This window comes from Suricata suricatta, chromosome 15, assembly GCF_006229205.1.
Source record: "Suricata suricatta isolate VVHF042 chromosome 15, meerkat_22Aug2017_6uvM2_HiC, whole genome shotgun sequence".
In the NCBI taxonomy this organism is placed as follows: Eukaryota; Metazoa; Chordata; class Mammalia; order Carnivora; family Herpestidae; genus Suricata; species Suricata suricatta.
Window position 1 is genome coordinate 19,675,458 of NC_043714.1, and position 7,143 is coordinate 19,682,600.

Below are 7,143 nucleotides of genomic sequence, written 5' to 3' on the forward strand. Positions count from 1 at the left end.
ATATATACCACATCTTCTTGATCCATTCATCAGTTGATGGACACTTAGGCTCTTTCCATGTTTTGGCTATTGTAGAAAGTGCCGCTATGAACATTGGTGTACATGTGCTCCTATGCATCAGCACTTCTGTATCCTTTGGGTAAATCCCTAGCAGTGCTATTGCTGGGTCATAGGGGAGTTCTATCGATAGTTTTTTGAGGAGTCTCCACACTGTTTTTCAGAGTGGCTGCACCAGTTTAGATTGCCATCAACAGTGTAGGAAGGTGCCCGTCTCTCCATACCCTCACCAGCATATATAGTCTTTTGATTTGTTCATTTTAACGACTCTGACATGTATGAGGTGGTACCTCAGTGTGGTTTTGATTTGAATTTCCCTGATGATGAGTGACGCTGAGCATCGTTTCATGTGCCTGTTGGCCATCTGAATGTCCTCTTTGGAGAAGTGTCTATTCAGGTCTTCTGCCCATTTCTTCACTGGATCATTCATTTTTCGTTTATGGAGTTTAGTGAGCTCCTTGTATATTTTGGATACTAGCCCTTTATCTGATATGCCATTTGCCACTATCTTTTCCCATTCTGTCACTTCTTCCTGGAATTTCTTTAGAGTAGAATTCTTCTGTTTTTTTATTTTTCTAGATTTCTGTCCCTTATCAGTTTTAAATGCTTTTTATTTGCGCTGTACTTGGAAGTACTAGGATGCACATAGATTCTCTAGGGCCTGTCCATTCAGAAAGTGTTCTTTTAATGGTGTCCCTTGGTCTCTCTTGTTGTGACTTTGGTTATTTTATTTCTCTACTCATACTGATATCTGGTATTCTCTACCATGTGTACCCTGGTTTATTTCTTGAGATTGCCCTGGATAGGAAAATAGACAGACCAACACACAAGGAACAAATGCATGCAAATGCACAAACAAATCAAACAAACAAGGAAATAAAAAAAAAGGAAAAGAAAAATAAAGAAATGAAACCCCCCCAAAACAAAAGCAGCAACAGACAAAGGACAGTCTAAAAGCATAAACCCAGAAATCCCAGCTACAAATAACAAGCAGGGTGGAGGAAGTATTGATAGAGGACCATATACAAAGAGGGAAACGACAGGGTGGGGAGAGAGATTGAACATTGACCAGGTAGAGAGACTAAAAGGCTTAATTCAGAGAGAGAAAAAGGAGAATATGGCAGGAGGTGAGGAGAAAAACAAGTGAAGATAATGTCACCCTGAGAAACTATATAGTCTGATTATTTCAGAGAGAGAGAAAGGAAGGTAAAGAAGGAGGTATAGAACATGTATCAAGAGAATGGATTAAATATGCCCATTTAAGCAAAACTTTAACCAGAATAACCAGTCTAGAGGAGGGGAGAGATAAGAATGAGATAAGAGAGAATATATATGAATAGCAAGAATTGATCTAGAGTTAATCCTTGCAATGCATCATTGCTGGTCTTGGGGGGAGGGGCTGTTTCTGCAGCATCTATTCGCTCTGGTAAGAAAGCTGCTACCCAGCGCAGAAGGGCGTGGTTTGGTGTGGGTTGTTCTTGCCTCCACTGTGGGTCCAGCCGGCAGCTCCCTGAGGCCCTGCCTTGGTGGTTGTGGGGAGAAAAATGGTGACCCCCTAGTTCCTTCTCAAATCAGGTGTTCCAAAACACTCCTTTGGGTCTGATCTCACTGTACCTTGGGCGCAGCCAAGGTGGGCTCTGCTCTATGTCCCACACCCAGACGCCTTTCGAGCTCTTACCCCCTGTGCATTAATGATGTTGCCTGAAGTGTAATCCTGCAAGCCAGGGCAATTCCTCGCAGGGGTCCTAGCAGGGGACAAAGCAGGGGAAAGTTTCCTCCCGATGTTGACTGAGTCCCTTGCATACCTTCTATCCCAGAGGGAGCTTCTGGGACCCAGGGTACTTCCAAGCAGGGGACTGAGCAGGGGATTGAGCAGGGGACCAGTTCCTCTTGATGGTGACCACACCCCTTGCACACCGTCTAGCCCAGGGGGAATCTCTGGGACCGGGGCACCCCGCCCAAAGAAACCTGCACAGTTAGAGATGGGATCTCTCTCTGAAAGCACTGCGGTTAGATGTGGGATGATAGGATCCCTCTCAGTCTCCCGCCAAGGTTTTTGTCTTCTCCAGATACAGTTCTACAATTTCCCAGCCACTCTTTCTCTTCCTTTTGTCTCTCTGCAGAGGAGCTCCCTCCCATCTGTGCCTCCTCCGTGTCTCAGCCCGTTTTTTATCTTCCCCAGTTCACAATCATGCACCTATGAGGCTGTCTTCTTAGTGGACTCCTTCTCTTTCCCCTCCCAGAGTCTTGAAGTTCAGGTCCTTTGGCTTCAACTTCTTGTTTGAGAGATGCAGGCAGAAAGTACGGAACTCCCTATCCTATTTCTCTGCCATCTTGCCGAAGCCTCTCTGTGACTGAGTTTAAAAGTGACTCTATGAGAATGTTTGAGAGAATCTGTTCCTATATTGTAGCACAGGAAAGGATTAGACTGGCATCAGTCAAGACATGACCAGAAGGAAGAGAATTCTCTAAAAGCGTGTTATATTAGTGGGTCTTGAGCATCGCTTGTGTTTGTGAGACCCACCATTGTGTATTCTCATAAAATATGGAAGCCAGGTGTTTTTGTGCTGTAGGCCTAGTAATTTGCCATGTGAAGGTCAATCATCTAACTTGATTCTCTATTTATTAATATTTGAAAATTTGATGTTAACATTTATACCATCAGCTTATTGTGAGATTGATAATTACTATAGGATAATCTGGGAAAGTTCTATTTCTACAACTATATGGTTATTATATATTTGCCTGGCTGTGAAATATCAAAATAAATTAGAAGCTCATATTTACTAAAATGTTACAAGTGGAACTTGGACCATATGATTTTATCATTCACTTTTCTTCGCTAAAAGCCTTAAGAGCAAAAAAGAAAAGGAAAATAAGGGGAAACCTTTCCTTACTGGCAATGAGAAGTATATCAATTACAAAATCTCCTAAAAGCATGGTATTTTCTTCAGCCACAAGAGTTCCTATTTGTAAAGTGTTAGTGGATTTCCCAGATTTGTGCTAATAACATACAGGGATTCCAAGTTTTCATTTACACCTTACACTTTACTTGTAGAGAAACTGAATCGACAAAAATAATGTTATATGGGAAAATACAAGAGTCAGATGTTGGGTAATGATTTTTCATTAATTTAAAAAATTCATTTATTCATCTCTTTATTTGTCCATACATTTATTCATTTAGCCAATATTAAGTTCCCACTACTGAGCTAGGTGATGAGGATAAAAAGATAACTGGTCTCATGTCTTTTTCATTTAATTTCTTTCTTATTAATATGTAAATAACTCATAAATGTTTAAAAGTAGGCTATCCTGATATTTCTGTTAATATGTACATTTGTCTTTATTCATGAAGACACTTATTCTTTACCAGAGATCCCCATGAATGGGGGAAAGGCTTGAATACTCTGAAATATCTGTAGTAAGTAGAAATATACACAAATTAAGAAATAAATAATAACACGAAAGTATGGTGCTTGCTAAGAGACTCTTCCCACTGCAAACAAGAGTCTTTTAAGATTGGAATATGAACTGTTTGACTGTAGTTCTCACTCTCCTCAAGTATTTAAAAGTGTGAAGCATGAGTGTATCTTAGACCAATCTTCTAGAGAGGTCTTTCTTCTACTTGATAACTGGCTTAAGAACAAAGAAAAAAAAAAAGGATTGACTCCATATCTGAAAAGCCATATCATTCCCTACATGGTCTGATCCAGGGACTCAAATGATGTTAGTAAGGTTGTCTTTCTCTGTTGGCTCTGCTTCTCTGTATTGGCCCCATTTTATTGAGTAGGTTCTTCCCTCATGGTGATAGTAGAGCTGTCAGTAGCTTCAGATTTATGTCCTATTTTGCCAACAATTCAAATATAAGAATTGAGTTTCATTGGCTCTGGTTGGTCTGTCTTGAGTAATATGTCAATCTTTGGAGCTGGTGAGTGTCGGTCTACTCGAACCACATAAGCTGAGAATGAGGAATATCAAACTCCTCTACTAGAAGGAGAGGGCATGAATACAGATGTCCATTACATTATTTTTCACAATATGTAGTGTCAAGAAGGATTCTATCTGTTCTTTGCCCAATATCATAGTCAGCTGCCTCTCTCTTACCCCAGTGTACCAATTTTTGTCTGTCTTACACATTTGAGTTTGCTCATTAGTTATTTTTATGAGACTATGGCTTACAAAAAGGAATTTTTAGGGCTGTGAAATCCTTAAGTGGAGAATGTTTCCATTTATATCAGAAAAATTGTTCTGTGCTTTTTGGCCATATGACCTGCCTTGGTATGAAGATGTATTCTTATGTCATCAAAATTCCTTGATATTTATATAATATCTTCTTTTATAGAGCAGGATACATGTCTTGTGTCTTGCTTACAAAGAACATTTAAAACTCTATCTCCTCAAAGGAAAAGCATTATAAAGTTGTGTAAATTATGTTAGAAATCATTTTTCATTTGAAAATTAAATTTTGTTTCCAACTGGATGGCTGTGTGTAATCTAATAGGTTTTTGAGTGTTTAAAATAGTAATATTTGCCAATGGAATCATACAGGAATCTATACATCATAACAATCAGAATAGTATGAAACTTTTAACTTTCCATGAGGATGCAAGATCAGTATACTCCATTAAAGAATATATTTGGAATTAGTCAATTAAGTTTATTATATTACTCACACCTCTTAGGTAACTTATTTCTGTAGGAGTTTCTACAGTCCCAAAGACTAAAACTCTTTTGTTAAACTAACCCTTGTCATAGTGTGAGATACTCAAGATTAAGAAAAAACACGTTATTTAATTTTAACAGAAAAACTCCTATTGAAGGTGGTAGAATCTGAGCTAGATTCCTAGTGTATCAGTAAACCACAAATGTAGGGGAAGGAAAACTCAGGGGGACTGAAATAAGGCATAATAGGCACACAAATACCCAAAAGCATATAACACAGAAATAATTACAACACAATATAAAGGTGGTGTTGGGTGGTGTCAATTCCATGCTCTGAAGTAAAGCCTAAAGGATCTGAAGGATTCATACTACCTGAAGTGTTAGATGCAGGCAGTAGGAACTTCAGAAAGTTTACTTTTGTTTATCAGAAGATTTATTCTCTTTTGTTTTTTAATTTTTTATTTATTTTTGAGAGACAGAGAGAGATAGAGCGAGCAGGGGAGGGTCAGAGAGAAGGAGACACAGAATCTGAGGCAGGCTCCAGGCTCTGAGCCGTCTGCACAGAGCCTGACATGGGGCTCAAACCCACAAACCGCAAGATCATGACCTGAGCTGAAGTCAGACACTCAACCGACTGAGCCACCCAGGCACCCCCCAGAAGATTTATTCTTAGCAAGTGGGTGGGTGGGCAGGTACCCTCTTTCTCCCTTGATTCTCACACAGATTTGGCTGTTTAATCTCTCCAGCATGAAAAATTCTCCCTAGTTTGTATCAATACAAATTTTTCTCTTTGAAGTAATCTGGACAATCCTACTATTTAAACTCCCTAAAAGCAATAAATCCAGGGGTGCCTGGGTGGCTCAGTAGGTTAGGCATTGGACCTCAGCTCAAGTCATGATCTCATGGCTTTTGAGTTCAAGCCCTATGTCGGGCTCGGTTTTGACAGCTCAGAGCCTGGAGCCTATTTTGGATTGTGTGTCTCCATCTCTCTTTCTCTCTCTGCCCCTTCCTCCACTCATGCTGTTTCTGTCTCTCAAAAATAAATAAACATTAAAACTTTAAAAAAATGAAATAAATCCATAACTGGCACAAATTCAAGAAGACTGGTTAGAACTTTCATGAGAAGTGTGATTTGAGCAAAACCACTAGAGTAACACCTTCACTAGGAAACTGATTTTGTAAGTCTCAAACTATTTCAGCAGGTTTCATCTCAAATCAATTGCAATTCTCCCTTTGTTTTTCAATGGAGTCAGATTTTAGGAAGTGACTACTAATTCTCATTACCATAAAGAGTGATCAATTTTAAGATATTATTTCCCTATTCCAGTTTTGTTTCCTTTTTGTTTAATTTTTAGAAAATTATCTTGTGCTTTTTATAATGTGGGCTGTGTGTGTGTGTGTGTGTGTGTGTGTGTGTGTGTGGTAATACTGGAGACATTCTGAGATCTGGACTATGCAACATTCCAACCAATAATGCAGTAGTGATAGGTGATGAATGTAAATTTTATTATTATTGTGTATATAATAATTATTATTGTGTGTATATAATTATTCTTTTCACCAACTCTAATGTGCTAGGCATTATGCTGACAACTTTAACTTTCCTAATAAACCCAAGAGGGAAATATTTATATCCTCATTTTACAGATGAGATGATTAAGGCTCGGATAATTTGAGTTATGACTTGGATAAGTGTTATGTTAGCTCCAGATTTTTTTGTAGATGCCCTTTATGACATTGAGGATATTCTGTTTTGTTCCTACTTTGAAGAGAGTTTCTATCATGAATGGATGTTGACTTCTGTCAAGGGCTTCCTTTTTTCATTAGTTGAGATTATCTATGATTAAAAAAAGGAGTGCCTGCATGGCTCAGTCTGACTCTTGATTTCAGCTCAGGTCATAATCTCAGTTTGTGAGATCAAGCCCTACATCAGGCTCTGCACTGTTGGCAGTTCCTTGGGATTCTCTCTCTCCCCCTCTCTCTGCTCCTTCCCCTCTCAAGCAAACACACACACTTTTTCTCTCAAAATAAATAAATAAATGTTAAAAAATAAAATAAGATAAATTTTTAATGGTGAATTACATTGATTTTTAAATATTGAACCAGCTTTATATTCCTTAGATAAACTCCAGTTTGCTCATATGTATTATAATTTTATATGTTGCTGAAAAACACTTGCTGGAATTTTGTTGAGGATTTAGGCATTTGTGGTCATAAGGATATTGGTCTGTAATTTCTTATAATGTCTTATTTCTGGATTTGGTATCAGTGTGATGCTGGCTCATAAAATAAGTTAGGAAGTCTTGTCTCAACTCATTTTCTGGAAGAGATAGCATAAAATTAATATTATTTTTTCCTAGAAATGTTTTTTTAATTTATTTTTATTTTTTTCATTTTTTAATGTTTTTATTTTATTTATTT